The 21,303-nt window shown below is 38.1% G+C and overlaps 1 protein-coding gene and 1 pseudogene across 4 annotated transcripts in view; one reads left to right on the forward strand and one right to left on the reverse strand.

Moving 5' to 3' along the window:
* SPIDR (scaffold protein involved in DNA repair) overlaps nt 1-21,303 on the forward strand; it is a 603,350-nt gene that overhangs the window by 56,530 nt on the left and 525,517 nt on the right. The gene's annotated exons all lie outside the window — the stretch shown is intronic.
* Nucleotides 10,396-11,090, reverse strand: LOC123394087 (annotated as a pseudogene).

Genomic DNA, 21,303 nt, shown 5'->3' on the forward strand with positions numbered 1-21,303 from the left:
TGTGTCTGTTACCCGTCTCTCTGTCTTCTTCCAAAAAAATGTATTCATGTCTTCTGTGCATTTCTTAACTGGATTATTTGTGTTTTGCATGTTGTTTTAGAAGTACTTACATGTTTTAGATACTAACCCTTCATCAGATATATCAGTTACAAATATTTTCTTCCATTCTGTAGGTTGCCTTTTAGTTTTGTTGATTGTTTTTTGTGCAGAAGCTTTTTCTTTTGTTTCTCTTGCCTTAGGAGATGTATCTAGGAGAAAAATTGCTGTTGCCTATGTCAAAGAGGTTATAGCCTATATTTTCTTCTAGGACTTTAAATAAACTCCATTTTGAGTTTATTTTTGTGTATGATGTAGGAAGTGGTCCAGTTTCATTCTTTTGCATGTTGGGTGTTCAGTTTTCCCAACACCATTTGTAAAGAGACTGTCTTTTCCCCATTGACTATTCTTTCCTGCTTTGTTAAAGATCAATAGCTGAGGGGTTTTAATTCTGTTGCTCTGTGTGTCTGTTTTTCTGCCCGTAGCATACTGTTTGGATTACTACAGCTTTGTAGTATAACTTGAAGCCGGAATTGTGATGGCTCCAGGTTTGCTTTTTCTTTTTCAAGATTGCTTTGGCTATTTAGGGTCTTTTGTGGTTTCATTCAAGTTTTGGAATTGTTGTTCTAGCTCTGTATAAATGCTGTTTGTATTTTGATAGGGATTACATTGAACTGGGTAATATGGACATTTTAAACTTTTTTTTTTTTTAAGATTTTATTTATTTATCAGAGAGGGGGGGGGAGAGAGCAAGCACAGGCAGACAGAATGGCAGGCAGAGGCAGAGGGAGAAGCAGGTTCCCAAGGAGCCCGATGTGGGACTCGATCCCAGGACGCTGGGATCATGACCTGAGCCGAAGGCAGCTGCCTAACCAACTGAGCCACCCAGGCGTCCCAATATGGACATTTTAATAACATTTGTACTTACTATCTATGAGCATGGAATGCTTTTCCATTTCATTATGTTATCTTTAATTTGTTATCTTCAATTTCTTTCATCAGTGTTTTATAGTTTTCAGAGTACAGGTTTTTTACCTTTTTGATTAGATTTGTTTCTTGGTAAGATTCTGGTTTTGGTACAATTGTAAATGGAATTGATTCCTTAATTTCCATTTCTTCTGCTTCTTTACTGGTGTATAGAAATGCAACAGATTCCTGTATGTTGATTTTGTATCCTTTGACTTTACTGAATTTGTAAATCAGTTCTAGCAATTTTTTTGGTGGAGTCTTTTGGATTTTCTATATAGAGTATCATGTCATCTGCAAATAGTGAAAGTTTGAGTTCTTTCTTCCCAATTTAGATGCCTTTTATTTCTTTTTGTCATCTGATTGCTGTGGCTATGACTTCCAGTACAATATTGAATAAGAGTGGTGAGAGTGGATATCTTTGTCCTTGTTCCTGACCTTAGGGGAAAATTTCTGTTTTTCCCTGTGGGAGACGGTGTCCACTATGGGTTTTTCATAGGTGGCTTTCTCATGTTGACTTATGTTCCCTCTAAACCTACGTTGTTGAGGGTTTTTGTCATGTATGGATGTATACTTTGACAAATGTCTTTTCAGCATCTGTTGAAATGAACATATGGTTCTTGTCCTTCCTTTTATTAATGTGTTTATCACATTAATTGATTTTTAAATATTGACCCACATTTGCAATCTGGGAATAAATTCCTTTTGATAGTGGTGATTGTGGATTTTTGTTTTGTTTTTAATACATTGTTGGATTAGGTTTGCTAGTAATTTGTTTAAATTTTTTGTATCTATGTTCATTAAAGATATTGGGCTGTGGTTCTCTTTTTTAATGGTGTCTTTATCTTGTTCTGGTATCAGGTTAATGCTGACCTCATAGAATGAATTTGGAAGTTTTTCCTTCTTTTTTTTTTTTTTTTTGAGTAGTTTGAGAAGAATAGGTATTAACTCTTCTTTAAATGTTTGGTGGAGTTTTCCTCTGAAGCAGTCTGGCTGTGTACTTTTGCTTTTTGGGGAATTTTCGATTATTGACCCTATTTGTTTCCTGGTTATCTGTCTATGTTTTCTATTTCTTCCTCTTTTAGTTTTGGTAGTTCATATGTTTCTGGGAATATATCTATTTCTTCCAAGTTGTCCAATTTGTGGGCATACAGTTTTTCTTCTAATTGTTTGCATATATGTGCTGTTGGTTGTTAATTCTTCTCTTTCACTTGTGATTTATTTGGATCCTTTCTCTTTTATTTTTAATAAGTATTGTGAGGAGTTTATCAATTTCATTGCTGTTTTCCAAAGGATGTGCTCCTGTTTTTCATTGATTTGTTCTGTTATGTTGTTATTGTTTTTGTTTCTATACCATTTATTTATGCTCTACTCTTCATTATTACTTTCCTTCTACTGGCTTAAGGCTGTGTTGTTCCTTTCTGAGCTCCACTAGGTATAGGGTTAGTTAGTGTATTTGAAAATTTTCTTGCTTCCTGTGATATGCCTCTATTGATATACTATACCAATTACTATATACTATATACTACAATATACTATACCAGTGAGGTCCATCTTAACCTCATCCCAAAGGTTTTGGACTGTAGTGTTTTCATTTTCATTTGTTTTCATGTATTTTATTTCTTTTCTGATTTCCTGTTTGACCCATCCATTGTTCAGTAGTATATTCTTCAACCTCTATGTGTTTGTGGTCTTTCCAAATTTTTTCTTTTGGTTGATTTCTAGTTTTGTCATGTTGTGGTCAGAAAGATGCATGGTATGAGTTCAGTTTTTTCATATTCTTGAGACCTCTTCTGTGACCTAATATGTGAACTGTTTTGGAGAATGTTCCCTGGGCACTTGAAAAGATTATGTATTCTGCTATTTCAGGTTGGAATGTTCCAAGTATATGTTAAGTCCATCTGGTCCAGAGTGTCATTCAAAGCCATTGTTTCTTCGTTGATTTCTCTGTTCAAAACATCTGTCCATTGGTGTGAATGGTGTGTTACAGTCTGTTACTACTACTGTATTTTATCAATTAATCTTTTTTTAAAATTTAAATTCAATAATGAATATATAGTGTATCCTTAGTTTCAGAAGTAGAGCTCAGTTATAATCAGGTGCATATAACCCAGTGCTTATTACGTCATGAGCCCTTCTTTTGCCCATCACCTAGTGACCCCATTGCCCAACCTACCTTCCTTCTAGCAACCTTCAGTTTGTTTCCTCTAAGTAAGCATCTTTTATGGGCTGTCTCCTGATTTTGCCTTAATTTATTTTTTTCCTCCCTTACACTATGGTATTCTGTTTTGTTTCTTACATTCCATATGAGTGAAATCATATAATTGTCTTTCTCTGACTTATTTCACTTAGCATAATACTCTCTAGTTCCATCCACGTTGATGTAAATGGTAAGATTTCATTCCTTTTCATGGCTGAATAACGTTCCATCACACACCCCCCCATACACACCCCACATCTTCTTTATCAATTCATCTGTCAATGGACATTTAGTTTTTTTCCATACTTTGGCTATTATGAACATTGCTGCTACAAACATTGGGGTGCAGGTGCCCCTTCAGATCATTACATTTGCATCCTTTGGGTAGATACCCAGTAGTGCAATTACTGGGTCCTAGGGTAGCTCTAATTTTAACTTTTTGAGGAACCTCCATGCTCTTTTCCAGAATGGCTGTACCAGCTTGCATTCCCACCATTATTGTATGAGGGTTCCCCTTTCTCTGTATCCTCACCAACATTTGCTGTTTCCTGACTTGTTAATTTTAGCCATTTTGGCTGATGTGAGGTGGAATCTTGTGGTCTTGATTTGTAGTTCCCTGTTGCTGAGTGACATGGAGTACTTTTTCATGTGTCTGTTGGCCATTAGGTTGTCTTCTTTAGAGAAATGTCTGTTCATGTTTTCTGCCCATTTCCTGACTGGATTGTTTGTTTTTTTGGGTGTAGAGTTTCATAAGTTCTTTATAGATCTTGGATACTAACTCTTTATCTGATAAGGCATTTGCAAATACCTTCTCCCATTCCATAGGTTGCCTTTTAGTTCTTTTAGTTTTGTTTTTTTTTGGGGGGGGGTTAAGATTCTATTATTTATTTTTGAGAGAGAGCAAGTGAGCGCACATGAGCACACAGGCAGGGGGAGGGGCAGGCAGAGGGAGAAGCAGCCTCCCTGCAAAGGAGCCTGATGTGGGACTCAATTCCAGGACTTTGGGATCATGACCCGAGCTGAAGGGAGACTTTTAACAACAGAGCCACCTAGGCATCCCAGATTGCCTTTCAGTTTTGTTGACTGTTTTCTTTGCTGTGGAAAAGCTTTTTATCCTGATGAAATCCAAATTGTTCATTTTTGCTTTTGTTTCCTTTGCCTTTGGAGGTATGTCCAGCAAGTTGCTGTGGCTAAAGACAAAGAGGTTGCTGCCTGTATTCTTCCCTAGGATTTTGTCTTGCATGGTTAGTGGTCATTGGTCATTCATCCATTTTGAATTTACTTTTGGGGGGAGTGCTATTAGAAAATGGTTCGTTTTCATTCTTCTGCATGTTGCTCTCCAGTTTCCTAACACCATTTGTTAAAGAGACTGTCTTTTTTTCCATTGGATATTCTTTCCTGCTTTGTTAAAAGTTAGTTGATCACAGAGTTGAGGATTCATTTCTGTGTTGTCTGTTTTATCTTTGGGTCTGTTTTTGTGCCAGTACCATACTGTCTTGATGATTACAGCTTTGTAATCATCAAGTCTGGCATTGTGATACTCTCAGCTTTGGTTTTCTTTTTGAACACTCCTCTGGCTATCTGGGGTGTCTTCTTGTTGTACAAATTTTAGGTTGTTCCAGCACCACGAATAAAATTGATGGTATTTTGATAGGTATTGCATTGAATGTGTAGATTGGATTTGGTAGTAAAGACATTTTAACAATATTTGTTCTTCCAATCCATGAGCATGGAATGTTTTTCTCTTTCTTTTGTCTTCTTCAATTTTTCTCATAAGTGTTCATTAGTTTCTGGAGTATAGATCCTTTGCCTCTTTGGTTAAGTTTATTCCTAAGTATCTTATGGTTTTTGGTGCAATTATTTTTTTTTTTTAAAGATTTTATTTATTTATTTGACAGAGAACACAAGTAGGCAGAGAGGCAGGCAGAGAGAGAGAGAGAGAGAGAGAGAGAAGCAGACTCTGCACTGAGCAGAGAGCCCGATGCGGGGCTTGATCCCAGGACTCTGGGATCATGACCTGGGCTGAAGGCAGAGGCTTTAACCGCTGAGCCACCCAGGTGCCCCGGTTTTTGGTGCAATTATAAATGGGATTGATTCCTTAATTTCTCTTTCTTTTGTCTCCTTGCTAGTGTATAGAAATGCAAGTGATTTCTGTGCATTGATTTTCTATCCAACCACTTTGCTGAATTCCTGTATGGGTTCTAGCAATTTTTAGGTGGAGTCTTTTGAGTTTTCCACTAAAGTATTATGTCATCTGTGAAGAGTGAGAGTTTGACTTCTTTGCCAGTTTGGATGCCTTTTATTTCTTTTTGTTGTCTGATTGCTGAGGCTAGGGCTTCTAGTACTATGTTGAGCAACAGTGGTGAAAGTGGACATCCCTCTCATTCATGTTCCTGACCTTAGAGGAGATGTTCTCAGTTCTTCCCCATTGAGAATGATATTTGCTGTAGGTTTTTTATAAATGGCTCTTATGATATTGAAATATGTTCCTTCTATCCCTGCACTGTGGATAGCTATATTTTATCAGATGCTTTTTCTGCATCAATTGAGAGGATCATATAGTTCTTATCCTTTTATTTATTAATGTGATGTATCACGTTGATTGATTGATTTGCAAATGTTGAATCCCACTTGGAGCTTAGTATAAATCCCACTTGGTCACGGTAAATAATCCTTTTTTTTAAAGGCTTTTTTAAATTAACCTGAGAGAGAGAGAGCGCACACACGCATGCATAGAGGGCAAATGAGAGGGAGAAGCAAAGAGCCCAATGTGGGACTCCATCCCAGGACCCTGAGATTATGTCCTGAGCCAATAGCAGACGTTTAACTGACTGAGCCACCCAAGCACCCCAGTAATCCTTTTAATGGACTGTTGGATCATATTGGCTAGTATATTGGTGAGAATTTTGGCATTCTTGTTCATTAGGGATATTGGTCTGTAATTCTCCTTTTTGGTGTGGTCTTTGATTTTGGGATCCAGGTAATGCTGGTCTCAAGAGATTGAGTTTGGAAGTTTTCCTTTTTTTTTTTCCCCCTTCCTTTCTTTCCTTCTTTTTCTTTTTTTTTTGAAACCGCTGAAGAATAGGTAGTAATTCTTCTTTAAATGTTTAGTAAAAATCCCCTGAGAAGTCATCTGGTCCTGGACTCCTCTGTTTGCTGGGAGTTTTTTGATTACTGTTTAAATTTCCTTGCTGCTTATGGATCCGTTCAGATTTTGTATTTCTTCCTGGTTCAGTTTTGGTAGTTTATATGTTTCTAGGAATGCATCCATTTCTTCCAGATTGCCTAATTTGTTGGCATATAGCTGCTTATAGTATGTTCTTAAAATTGTTTGTATTTCTTTTGTGCTGGTTGTTACAGCTCCTCTTTCATTCATCTCTTTGGGTCCTTTTTCTTTTATTTTTAATACATCTGGCTAGGGTATTTTCCATCTTATTAATTCTTTCAGTGTACTAGCTCCTAGTTTTGCTGTTCTGTTCTACTGTTCTTTTGGTTCCTATTTCACTGATTTTTGCTCTAATCTTTATTATTTCACTTCCCCTACTGGGTTTAAGCTTTAGTTGCTGTTCTTTTACAGCTTGTTTATGTGTAAGGTTAGGTTGTGTATTATATTTGAGACTTTTCTTTATATCTTGGGAAAAACCTGTGTTGGTATGTATTTCCCCCTTAGGACTGCATTTGCTGCATCCCTAAGGATCTGAACTGTTGTGTTTTCATTTTCATTTGTTTCCTTGAAATTTTTAAAAAATTCTTTAATTTCCTCTTTGACCCGTTCATTCTTTAGTAGGATGCTCTTTGAGCTCCAAGTATTTGTGTTCCTTCCAAATTTTCTGTTGTCATTGACTTCAGGTTTTAAAACATTGTGGTCTAAGAACATGCAGGGAATAATCCCAGTCTTTTGTTACCAGTTGAGACCTGATTTGTGACCTAGTAAGTGATCTATTATGGAGAATGTTCTGTGTGCACTTGAGAAGAATGTGTACTCTGTTGCTTTAGGGTGAAATGCTTTGAATATATTTGTGAAGTCCATCTGGCCATGTGTGTCCTGCAAAGCCCTTGTTTCCTTGTTGATCTTGTGCTTAGATGATCTGTGCCTTGCTGTGAGTGGGCTGTTAAAGTTCCCAACTCTTTTTGTATTATTGTCAGTGTGTTTTTTAATTTTGTTATTAATTGGTTTATATAATTGACTGATCCCAAGTTAGGGCAAGAAATATTTATAGTTGTTAGATTTTCTTGTTGGATAGACTGTTTTTTCATGATATAGTGTCCTTCATCTCTTTTTACATTCTTTGGTTTAAAATCTAGTTTGTCTGATATAAGAATTGCTACTGCAGCTTTCTTTTGATGTCCATTAGCATGATAAATGGTTCTCTACCCCCTTACTTTCAATCCTGGTGTCTTAGGGTCTAAAATGAGTCTCTTGTAGATAGCTATTGATTGGTCTTGTGTTTTTTCCCATTCTGATACCCTGTGTCTTTTCATTGGAGCATTCAGTCTATTTACAGTCAGAGTAATTATTAGAAGATATGACTGTAATGCCATTTTATTACTTGTTAAGTCCCTGGTTCTGTAGATTGTCTCTGTTCCTTCCTGGTCTTTGTTACCTTTTGGGATTCCTTTTTGCTCAGTTGGATCCCCTTTAATATTTCTTGCAGGGCTGAGTTAATGATCACATATTCTTTTAGCTTCTGATTGTACTGGGTGCTTTTTATCTTTCTATTTTGAATGACATCCTTGCTGGATAAAGTATTTGTGGCTGCATATTTTTCTTATTTAGTACCCTGAATATATCATGCCAGTCCTTTCTGGTTTGCCATGTCGTTGTGGACAGATCCCCTATCAGCCTTATGTGTCTAATCTTGGAGGGTAAGGACCTCTTCACTCTAGTTGCTTTTAGGATTTTCTCTGTATCTCTGAAATTTGTAAGTTTCACTATGATATGTTAGTGTGTTGAGGTATTTTTGATTTTGAGGGGTGTTCTTTGTGCCTCCTGGACATGAATGCATGTTTCCTTCTCTGGATTAGGGAATTTATCAACTCTAATTCGTTCAAATAAATTTCTGCCCCATCCTCTTTCCTCATTTTATGGGACCCCATTATTTAAATATTATTATAATTTATGGTATGATTGATTTCTCAAGGTTTCCCCTCATGATCCAGTAGTTACTTTGCTCTTTTTCTCAGCTTCCTTACATTTCATCGTTTTGTCTTCTATATCACTCTCTCTTCTGCTTTGATAACCCCAGCAGTTAGAGCCTCCATTTTTTGCTACCTCAGTAATAGCATTTTTAATTTCTGTTTGATTAGATTTTAGTTCTTGTATTTGTGCAATAAGGGATTCTCTAGTGCCTTTATGTTTTTTTCAAACCCAGGTATTATCTTTATGATCGTTGTTTTGAATTCTAGTTTTAACATCTTACTTTTATCCATATTGAATCAATCTGTGCAGAGCATACTACCTCTAGTTTTTTCTTATGCTGTGAATTTCTCTTTCTAGTCGCTTAGTCCAGAAAAGAAAGGAGTAATGGAGGAGAAAGAAAAAAGAAAGAAAAAGAAAGAAGAGCAAAAACAGCAATAATAATATCAAGAATCACAACAATATCTTTAGGATGTATTCTGCTGTATGCTGTGTATTCTGTGCTGTTGTGTTTTTTCTGCTCTTTCCCACTGGTCCTTCCTCTGTAGAATTCCTCCTTGCTTGTAGTCGGGAGTGTTTGTTCTTTAAGTAGCTGTGCTTTTGATTTGTTTGTGAAGTTAATCTGGAAACTGATGTTTCAAAGCTTTCTTTATAAATGTAGGGATTTGTGTTGGTTTTCTGAGGGAGAGGTCTGCTTTGCTGGTTCACAAGCTGACTTGCCATCATAAAGTTGCTCCTGTCAAAACAAACTGAGGGTTGCTGTGGGGGAGGAGGGTAGGGAGAGGGTGGTCGGGTTATGGACATTGTATGTGCTATGGTGAGTGCTGTGAAGTGTGTAAATCTGATGATTCACAGACCTGTACTCCTTGGACTAATAATACATTGTATATTAATTAAAAAAAAAAAAAGGACGCTCCTATCACTTGGGGTGGGAGGTTAGTGTAGGGGACTCAAACCTTCACTGGAGGAGTTCTGTTTCTCTCTATAATCTGTGCTCTGTGCTGGTGGGTGAGATGAGGGAGGGGTGTTGGAAGAAGTAGAATATGGTGTCACATCACCCTTCTGTCCCTGTGGAGCAGAACTCCTGGCAACCACTGCTCGGGAGGCCCTCTTGAGCAATCTCCTGTGACCCAGGCCCTCATCAGTTCCCTGCCCTAACCTATTTGTGTCCAGGTTCTTGGCATGCCCAGAGCCACAGATCTCCTGTTTTCTACCTCTGGCCAGTGGCTGGGATTCAAAATTCCAAGTTTTAAAGGGCCAGGTATTATGTGTGCCCACTCCCATTCCCCATGGTTGGGAGCCTTGTCCAGCACCATCCAGTCCCCTAAGAGCCATTGCACAGTATACCTCCAGAGACTGGAGTTTATTGTGATGCCCAATGAGAATCCGGAGCCAAGTTATCACTCATCTGCACTCCACTCAGTCCACTACTCTTCTTTGTCCCAGGGAAGCCATCGCAGATGCTTGAATCTAGTGTGGCAGATAGCAAAATGTGGCCACCAGGTTACCTGCGATCATTAAAATCTCTGGGCTCGGGGCACCTGGGTGGCTCAGTGGGTTAAAATCTCTGGGCTCTGCACTTTCAATCCTAGAAAAGCTGCTGATCATCGGGCACACAGAGTAAGTATTTTGTGGCTCCCACCATAAAGTTAAACGTTTTTCTGCCATCTGCATGCCCCTCTGACCCCATTCGGGGTTCTACTCAGTGGCTCACTAGCTGTCCCTTTGTCACTGGAGAGGGCATATGTGCTCCTCCAAACGCTCTCCAGGAAGGGGAACAATCTCTCTCCCTGAACAACCCAGAAAATAAATACAAACAGGAAGAAGTTCGTATTTAATGTTTTACAAAGAAGTATGAATAGAATCTAATGTAAATTAATTATCAGATTTATTTACACCACTATCCAATTCTTCATGATAACTTTACTATTGAAACAAAAGAACGTAGATAGAAACTTAGTGATTGTGAAAAAGAAAAACAAACAAAACAATTTTCTACCTTGTTTATTCTACACCGTGCATAGCTGTGCTCACAGAAGTGGCTTCTTTCACTTCTTCACTGTGCAAGAATCTTGTGTATAAAATTGAACCTGCCTAGAAACTGAGGAAGAATAGAAGTGATGGGTTCATATCCTAGTGCATTGTTATACAGTTCAAATGGTGCATCTACAAGCGAATAATTTTTAGGAACTGCAAACAAGGCTTTCTCTTTGATGTTGAACTGAAAACAACTTATTATGTTGTTTACATTTTGTAACATGTGCAGGAATATATGGATACCAAGGAGGTTAAGAATTTTGTCTCTAGCAGTTACCAATGCAGTCATCAATGACCCAGTCTTGTAGGACTCCATCTTGATGACCCAGTTTCTCTTCATTAAGTGTTTCAGACCTTCAGCTTCATCTTCTGGATTAACCACCAGGTAATTTGAAGAAAGTTGTCCACAGCTGTACCAGTAACCCATGCAGTAGCTGATGCTCATGTACAATCAGAACCCCTTCTACAGTCCTTCTCATTCCAATTTTATCAGATTCCTCCCTCATGTGCTGAAATCTGGCTGCAACAGAGTTGTCCTCATAGAGGCTCTCTTTTGTACCCAAGTATAGTTTGTAAGAGTACAGGTTAATGGTGCACTCCATAGTGAGGGGCTTGGTCTGTTGGATATACTTCTTGCTGAACTGGTTGACATTCCCCACTCCATCCCCGCCAGGGTCAACTGCTTTATGAGCGATTGTGTGGCACCATGGACATGCTGGGGAGCTCGAGTACTGGTGGCAAAAGGAAGTGGGGCAGGCAGGGAGACATTCCCTGTGCTAGTAGCCATAATTTTGCATCCACGTCAGCAGATGGCACCTGTCATTATCATGAGAGTGCAAGAAGAGGCGAAAGCACACCTGTTACAGTATTTTAAAGTCTGGTTTGTCTGATATAAGTATTGCTGCTCTGGTATTCTTTCGACATTCATTTGCATGATAAAAGTTTCTCCATCCCCTTTTGTTCAATCTCACATGCCTTTAGGACTAAAATTGGTCTTTTGTTGGCAGCATATTGATAGGTCATTTTTTTTTTTTAAGATTTTATTTATTTATTTGACAGAGAGAGATCGCAAGTAGGCAGAGAGGTAGGCAGAGAGAGAGAGAAGGAAGCAGGCTCCCTGTCAAGCAGAGAGCCCGATGTGGGGCTCGGTCCCAGGACCCTGAGATCATGACCTGAGCCAAAGGCAGAGGCTTAACCCTCTGAACCACGTAGGTGCCCGATAGGTCTTTTTTTTTTTTTTTAAATCCATTCTGTTACCCTGTGTCTTTTGATTGATTCAGTTCATTTGCATTCAGGGTAATTATTGATAGATATGTATGTAGTATTGTGTTATTAGTTATATTGTTTCTGGAGATTTTTTCTGATCCTTTCTTGTCTTTGTCACTTTGAAGAGAGTTCCTCTTTAATATTTCTTGTAAGGGTGATTTAGTGATCATGAACTCCATTAGTTTTTGTTTGTTGGGAAACTGTTTCTCTTTTTGAGGTCAAAGTCACTTGAATTATGGGATTTTAGTGCTTGATGGAATGTTTGAGGTCATGCTGTTAAATGCCTGCATTTTACATGTGAGGATATGGAGATTCAAATATTTCATTCCTTGGACATTTTAATAGCTATTTACCAGCCATTATTCTTAGAATTATAAAATCTATGGTGGAAGAGGTCCTTAAAAAGATGTCTAGTATAACAGCCAATCACTTGTTCAGGTGTTAAGTAATTTGCTCCAGTATACACTAGATAAGACCTTTGTCTCAAACTTTCACTTCTCTTTGTTTATACTGGGCTCTTTCAATTCTATTATTTCTTTTTGTGATAGGGTACCAGGGACTTAATTTGCTTTATGGCCACTTTTGCCATTATCTCTCAAGGATTTCTGAAGACAGTGACCACAAGTCACCTTAGTATTTCACTTGTTTTGTTTCTTTAATAGTATTAATACTGTTATAGTCCACTAAATGGTCAGAGTGCCAGAACCTACTTCAGGTTTATATGTTGTGTTTATATGTATATGCTCACATGTACATATTAAAATTCTAATATATTTTTGTTTTCTGTTCCCTATTTTTTTGGTACCTGGAGGGTACAATTTATTTTTCCAGTGCAACTCTGATTTCTTTTGCCGTTTTGTTAGAATTCTTAACATTCCCCTTTTATACTCTGGCTGTTTCTTCAAACATAGCTCCTCAGGTTTGGATGTATATTCTATGTTACTTCCTAATATTTAAAAGTGAAAATTCTTCCTCTTTTTTTTAATTTAAGGTTTTATTTATGTATTTGTCAGAGAGAGAGGGAGAGAGGAAGTGAGCGTGCACAAGCTGGGGGAGCTGCAGGTAGAGGGAGAAGCAGGCTCCCCACTGAGCAAGCAGATTGACTCAGGGCTCTATCCCAGAAACCTGGAATTGTGACGTGAGCTGAAGGCAGACGCTTAACCGACTGAGCCACTCAGGCATCCCCCCAAAATTATTCTTAAATCCAAACTTTGTTTTATCTAATTAGTCATTCTTCACCTCTTCTTTATAATAGTCTCATTTGTGGCTTCTGTTTTGAACTGTGATGTACACCTCCTCTTACCAAGTTCACTGTCTCTCTTGTGAGGAGTTAAGAGTTTTAGCCAGTAGCCCAGCTAGAGGTATTACTCCATGTAAGATCACTTTCATCTCTGACACCAACTTCAGTCTCCCACAGTCCTCAAAGCCAACCTCAAGCTTAATAATTCACTATAAAAAGACTCACAGAACTTGCTGGGAGCTATTATATCCATGGTTACAGTTTATTATAAGGAAAGGATGGAGATTAAAATAAGTCAAGGAAAGAAGCACGTAGTGCAGAATCCAGTAAAGGTCTCAGACATTGGAACTTTTCTGTTTTCTCTGGAGTCAGAATGGTTAATTTTCTGGTATGTACAGTGTCAATATCAAGGAAGCTCACCTGAGCCTTGGTGTTTCTATTGGGGGCTTTGATGTTGAGTGATTATTTGTGTCCCACCCCATTTATTGGTGAAACCTCATCCCCAATATGTTAGTGTTTGGACATGATACCTTTTGGAAGTGTTTAGGTTATGAGGATGGAGCTCTCATGAATGTCATTAGTGCATTTATCAAAGAAATTTGAGAGACATCCCCAATCCCTTCTGCCTTCTAAGGTTGTAGTCAGAAGATAGTATCAATTATGAAGTGAGCCTTCATTAGATATCACCAGCACCTGACACTGAATCTGTTGCTGCCTTGATCTTGGACCTTCTGTCCTCCAGAATTATGAGAAATAAGTATTTTGTTGTTTATAAGGCATGTAGTTTATGGTATTTTGTTAGAGCAGCCTGAATAGACTAAGACACCGTTTTGTGGGCATGGTGCCCACATAGCTGATCTCCATCTTTCATTTTTGCTCCTTCCATGTGTGACCCAGAGCCCCCATTATAATTCACATTGTCTTTTTGGTGTCACGAGTCCCCATGCTAACACTATAGGATATGGCTAGCCCCCACCCTAAATCACACTGTTAGTCCAGTGTAACTGAGGTCATCAGGCAAAGAAAGATACCCTATCAGCCATGATATTTCAGGGTTTTAGGGATTATTTCCCAGAAGCGAACAACAAAGGCCAGACCTCATTTTGAGTAAGGTCAAATTCTTTATTATACATTTGCCTTCTCAGTTGTTTCCTAAGAAGTCTGTTACTCGTGGTTGTCTTTCTTTTCACACTTTGAGAGCCCACATTTTAACAAACAGAAATCCTCTTTTTCAATTCACAAATGTGTCTCACTAATGGACATTCAGTGTCCCCATTTTGAAATATTTGATTCCTGTCCTAACGCTTAAGGCTTGAATGAGAGAAGTTAAAGGATTTTTAGAATTAATCTTTCTATCCTTGATACTGCCTTATACTCAACATATCCATTGATCATACTTATATTTCTTGAGGACAGGGTTCATGATCTCTGTGTCTTCTGTGCTTAAACTATTATAAATTCCAGTTTGTTGAATTTAGTTTTCAATAATAATAAAAATATTTGAAATTCCATTTGCTTTTAACCACCAGAACAGCTGTATTTAGTTGTGCAGGTTGAGACCTGCAGTGCCCTTATCGACCCCATTCATAATTACGTCCTGAAAAATGTGTAATTTATTATGTTATTCTTCCAGCAGATGGTAATAAATAATATCTTTCCTAACAAAATATATTATGATAGTTTTCTAGTAGTTGGAAGTATAGTGACTTGAGTAGGAGGATCTTTTTCTCATTTGCAGAAAGATGTGGCCCTATTAAGACTATGGTCCTTCGGCTTAGACTAGCCTAGATTTTTTTTTTTTTTTTTTTAAGATTTATTTGAGAGAGAGACAGTGAGAAAGAGCCTGAGAGGCGAGAAGGTCAGAGGGAGAAGCAGACTCCCCATGGAGCTGGGAGCTCGATGCGGAACTCTATCCTGGGACTCTGGGATCGTGACCTGAGCTGAAGGCAGTTGCTTAACCAACTGAGCTACCCAGGCACCCCAAGACTAGCCTAGATTTTTATCCTGGCTTTGTCATTTATAGATGTATGATTTTAGATAATCTCTTCAACACTTAGTTTTATCTATAGCAAAGGATTGGTACTATTCATTTCAGTCTACTTTATCATCTAGAATCTTTATGAGGTAATACATATGACATTTGCTATTAGTGTCTGGTACCTACTAAATTGTCTTAGTCTATTAAGGCTGCCTGTAAAAAATACCATAGGCTGAGTGTCTATAAACAACACATTTATTTCAGTTCTGGAGCCTGGGAAGTTCAGGATGAAGGCAATGGCACATTGTGTCTGGTGAAGGCCTGTTTCCGAGTTCATAGGCAGCCACACATAGTGGAATAAACAGAAGAAGGGATCTCTCTGGGTCCTGTTTATTAAGCGTATTAATCCCATTCATGAGGCCTCCATTCTCATCACTAAATCACCTCCCAAAGTCCTTATCTTCAAACATTACCACAGTAGGGGTTAGGTTTCAACATATAAATTATTGGGGGGATATAAACATTCAGGCTAACTAAATAATTGTGCCTGTCTTCATTGGAGCTTTTCCTTTAGTAGTGTGTGATTACAGAATTATGTGTGAGGTACTTTAAATTAGGTAAGAGACTTAGTTGAGAGACTGGCTAGCACCTTTTTAAGTGATTGTTCTTAAGTTAAAGTCTGTTTTATTTTATTCAGACTTCCTGTTTTAAAAAGTAAAAAGGTTAGTATAAACCATATGGCAGAGATTCTGCTAGTGGACTTTGAGGGAATGAGGAACAGAGACTTGAATTGAGAGCCTTTCCAGGGATTTTGATGATATCCTATCTTTGTATAAGCTCAAGCCTATCAAAGTCTAAGTGTATAGGTTGCTGTGCCTCAACTTGCTAACAGTGAGGAGGCAGGGAATCCTGCTTTTGATTGGGGAATGGTTAATAAAATAAAACTGGACCCAGACTGTCATACATTAGCAGTTGTCATTATTTTTGTCTTTTAAACCCTTGGATTAAGGGTGCCTGGGTGGGTTAGTCCATTAAACATCTGCCTTTGACTCTGTTCATAATCCTGTCCTGGGATTGAACCCCACGTCAGGCTCCCTGCTCAGCAGGAGAGTTTGCTTCTCCTTCTCCTTCTCGCTATGCCCCTCCCTGCCTCAAATAAATAAACAAAATCTTTAAAAAAAATCCTTGGATAAAGAGTCATATCAAGTGTGTAAGGGATTGGGAAGGGAGAGGATGATGTAGGCAGCCTGGCATGGGAAATTGGTGTTTCTAGCATAGGAATTTTTCATTTCAGAAAAAAAAAAAAGTTTCAGACAAATGGTGTTCTGATCTGGTATACAGTGTGAATGGAAAATAAGTCTGCATTGCATTTCTTTTCAAATGTTGAAAATAAAACACATCACCGTATTTCCAATATTGTTAACATTAAGAAGTTCCACATCAGGCAAATGAAAACAAGAGTGCCAGATTGCCAGATGTTAGAGTTCTAGATTCAAAGTTTTTTAGAATACCAATGGTAAATTAGTCTGGGTTGTTTAATTAGTTTGGGTGTTTTAAAATACCAAAAGCAGGTAATTATTTTACCGTGAGTCCAAGCATAAGTGGCATATTTCTGGCATTTACAATTTAGGCCATAGTAATCTTTAATTTGAAAATATATGAAGGCTATACAAAATACGGCAACTAGGTCTTTGCTTTATTTTCTCTGATGACAAAATAAGAAATGAATTTAAACTGGTACCTGATTCAAGGCTTTTTTGACTGAACATTTTAAAACCATTGGAATGGTTATGGGTTCTTTCCTGAAAGTCGTCTAAGAATGGAAAAGATAATCAAGGTTTTAGTACAGACATGGACATCCTTAAATGGAGCAATGATTGAGGTAACCTCTAGACTTATTTAGCATGCATTGCAAGTATATATTCTGCAAATAATGGATAAACCAGCTCGTTGTAGAAGCTAGTTCTTTTAGAACTCGTCACATATAGAACATAAATTATAAATGAAGTCCTGGTTTTAGGTAGATAGAAGATATTAACCCAACATAACACATGAAAATAACATTTTGAGTGTTGACAATAAAAGTTCGATAGGAAGTAGTATGTAACTAATTCCCAAAGGAATAATTTCAAGGAGGATCACTGAGGGCTATAAGGTTCCTGAAGATTCCTGAAGAAAGTAATCCTTGAGTGAGGTTTTGAGGGGCCCATCTGGTCAGACTGAAGATATTGAAAAGACAGGCTGGCAGGAAACAATGTATGGATAAAGTTATTATGAACCTTACAGTCAGTTTTCAAAAATTTCACTGTGCCTTGTGAACATTCATTTTACTTATAGACTTTTTTTCCCTCATCTTGTTCTAATACTTTTCTTATTCACTTATATCTTCATATCAGGAGAGTGGGGCTTTCTTAATTGGTATTGAAGACCTGCAATTGCCTGACCAGCCTAGGAGAAAAATAAGGCAAGTGTATTAGTCGCAGGGCTGTAGCTTATGGAATAGTGATGTTGACTGTAGAAATAGACTGGCCTATTCCACTGAGTTTTTCATTTAATTCCTTTATCTTAAACTTTGAGAGACCACAGAGTTCTAATCAGGAAGCTTCTTTTTCTTTTATGGTTTGAGATATTGAAGTAAGTAATTGGATTAAAGCAGTGTTTTTGTGAATCACAGCATGTGAAAATAAAGCATCCTTATAAAAAGGATCCTTATAAAAAGCACATTCCCATTTTAACTTGTGAATATTAATTACCTATTCTACCTTCTGTAATTGTACTCGTACTATTATGACCTACGATTGTTATTAGTAGCAATTGTCTTCATAATAGTCTTGAGGTTAATATGTTATCTCCATTTTACAGATGCAGAAACTGTGTCTTGAGAAGATAAATAATCTGACCCAGTGTTAATGTGACCAACAAGTAGCACAGCGCATTGACAGCATTCTGACAGCACAGCCTAAACCTGTGGTCTATAAAGACTTATGTGCTGCTTGTGAAATTGCCTTGATGTTTCTGTGCTCTGGGAGGGTAATAAATCAGGATATTTGGAACTAGGACTACCGTGGAAAATCTAGGACCTGTTGATAGCTATCACCAAAGTACATTTTTTCCTTCATGTGAGTCAAAACCAGCTTTCACCAGGAAACATTCCCTCATTAATTTGTTTTTGAGTCTGTCAGCCCAGTCTCAGCCTCCTTTTTCCTCCACTCTAATGCATATTCTTAGAACCTATGGTCATTGAAGGGGGAAAACTTTTTTAGCTGTATACCTTCAGAATGCTCAGTGAATCACTTCAGTTTGCGAGAAACATAAACTGAGTGCTATAGTTCAACTCATTAGCTAGTGAGTTGAAGTCTAGCTTAAACTGGACAAAGTTACAAAAGAGTGATGGGTAGACTTGCAGCTCACAGCAGCTGGGCACCTGGGTTGCTCAAATAATCTAGCCTATAACCTGGAGCACAGCTTGTACCTCTGCTCACTTTCTCAGGTTTCTTCATATGGTATAGGACAAGGCTGCTGACTGCTTTGGGGTCACATCCTTGACCAAGTTGCGAAGAAGAGAATCTTTCCAGTAGCTTCAATTAGAAAAAGTCCTGGAGAGGCCCTCTGACTGATTCAGCTTGTGTCCTGTGGCATCCATGAATCAGTCAGTCACTGTGGCCCGAGGCTGATGTCTTGTGACTGACTGTGGCCAGGTGGGATGCCTAAAACTGTGGTAATGGGGGTGTGTTTTGTCACTATAAAATTAAAAAAAAAAAAAAAAGATGGCTGGGTGAGAAGGCCAATGAAACTGCCATTGTAAGTGCCTTCTCTGTGGCTGAGTAAACACTGGACAGAGATATATACATGTAAAGGGAGCTGTGTTACATTTGATGGATAAAGTTGAAATGTAGTATACTGAATTTCCCCTTAAACTTATGCCTACTGTCTGATTTACTTTAGATATCATTAGCATCTGTGAACCAATGATGATTAGTATGATAAGTAATTTACATATTCATTCAGTAATCATTTTAATGAGCACCTCTGTGGGGGGAGCATTGTGCACTGAGGTGATGAGATGATTAGGGATATGTCTCCTTCTGCTATTGTTCTAACAGAAGGAATAGAATATACTGGAGACATGATGGTTTCACACAAAGAGGTATGTATGGAGGTATTGGGGGGATATTTCAGGGAATAGAAGAGCATTGATCTGTAGCAGAGTAGGAGATACTGAAGGGAGTGGAGAGGTGATTTCCAGCAAAGAGTGCCGTTTATACAGTTATGGTGGTAGAAATGTGCAGGGTCTGTTGAATGTGAAGGAGAACATGGGGGAGTGGAGGGGAAGGCTGAAAAGTAAGGTGGAAGTCCATGCTAACCAGAATCTAAACTTGGGCTCAGGCTTTCATGTTATCAGATTTATGGGAGAGTTTCTCTCACCACAGCCTGAGCCACTGGAGAGCAGGGTCTTTCTTGCTCATCTTGTATCCCTGAAGCCTAGCAGAGTGTCTGCATGCCCTGGGCACTCAATAAATGTTGACTGAAGAAAAGAACATCATATTTCTGTCATTTATATTGATTAGAGGGTTCCAGTCCCTAAAGAATCTGAAGAAGCAAAGCAAAAATCTGGAGAAGCAAAGGACCAGTCAAATGTAACCAAAGCAGTGAGTGACAGGCCTGAGAAATGTTCTATTATCTGAGGGAAGGAAAGACCTCTGAAGAAACAAATGGACAAATATTTGATAGAATGAGCTCTGAGCATCATAGTGCTTCCTCACCAGCTTGATTGAAACTTTAAATCTGAGGAACAGTCAAGTTCCTCAGACTTGAGGGTCCCTGAGTCCGTATCTCTTCTTAATGTAGGTAAATTCCTAGGTGCAAAACATTTATATTCTTCAAGTATATGGCTTGAGCCATTGGGGTTTATTTAGATACTCAAGAAAACTCCCCTTGGCATTCAGTTAGACATCTAATTTATTCCCCGAATTTATTAAATGATACCCCAAACAAATACTGTTGAGAAACTTTCCAGGGGGAGCAGCAGCCCAAAGTTGTATGGTAGCATGCATTTCCTTTTTCAGGGAGTAAATTTTCAAAATGAATAAATAAAATTCATAATCATGGTGTACCTAAAGAAATGAAAAATGGCGCAGAGCAGTGATAAGAAAAAGTGGTCTCTGAGGGGCTGGATGGTAATGCAATGGATCAATGAAATACCTTTTATGTTTTAACCACTTCAATTGCTTCCTTTTAAAGTTCTGCTCAAAGTATAGTCGAGCTTCACCATTCAGTTTCTGTGTTTACAAATTCTCCTCTTTGCCCAAATTTATTTGTAATCCCCAAATCAATCCTGGTGGTGCTTTCAGAGTAATTTGTGGGCATGTGTAGAGCAGAAAAAAATTTGAGTCACTTGACGTTTAAGTAATCAGCTGATGTCGAACAAGGGTCTGTTCTGCCTGCTTATTTTAGCTCTTATACTGTAAACCGGTGTGTCCTTTCTTGGTCTACTTAATGCCCTGTTTTTCACAGTTTTGTGCTTTGTGTGATTTCACTGTGTAAAGGTGCCCCTGACTGTAGTACTGAAGTGCTATCTAGTTGTCCCTAAGTGCAGAACAGCTGTGATGCACCTTATAGAGAAAATTTGTGTTAGATCAGCTTTGTTCAGGTATGAGTTACAGTGCTGTTGGCTCTGAGTTCAATGTTAAAGAATAAACTATAAATATTAAATAAGGTGCTTTTAAGCAGAAGCACACATAAAATAAGGTTGTATACTGACAGGAATCAACCCTGTATTTCCCTTAGGAATAGTGGTTCAGTATTTGCTAATTCATTGTGGCGACTTTATCGAATGATAACTACTACAAAAATGAGAATTGACTATATTTCTCTTCTTTTTGCTGGAATCATCCTGGGCTTATATAGTTGTATTTTGCGTTTTTTCTCTCTTTTTTGGGTAACTTTTATTTTGACAGAATTTCAAACTTACAGAAAAGTTGTAATAATAGTGTAATGAAGTTTCTTATGGTGGAACTGTGAATAGGTTAAATAGTGTTCTCTGTAAACGCCTGTTGACCTGGAACTCCAGAATGTAGCTTTATTTGGAGATAAGACCTTGGCACATGTAGTTAGTTAAGATGAATTAACAATAATGCCTATATGGCATTAGGGTTGGGCCCTAAATCCAATGACTTGTGAGGAGAGGAGATAACACAGAGAGATATGTAGGCAAGGTGGCCACGAAATGACAGAGGCAGAGACGGGAATGATGAAGCCACAATCCAAGGAAGGCAAGGATTGCTGGGAGGAAAAGGCCAGGAAAGATTCTTCCTTGCAGACTTCATTTCTAACACCTTCATTTTGGGCTTCTTGGCTCCAGAATTATGAGAATAATTTTGTGGTTTTTTTGTTTGTTTGTTTATAATTTTGTTGTTTTAAGGCACTGAGTTTGTGGTCATTTG

This window comes from Mustela putorius, unplaced genomic scaffold (genome assembly GCF_011764305.1).
Source record: "Mustela putorius furo isolate JIRA1106 unplaced genomic scaffold, ASM1176430v1.1 tig00000056_pilon_pilon_pilon, whole genome shotgun sequence".
NCBI classification, from domain to species: domain Eukaryota; kingdom Metazoa; phylum Chordata; class Mammalia; order Carnivora; family Mustelidae; genus Mustela; species Mustela putorius.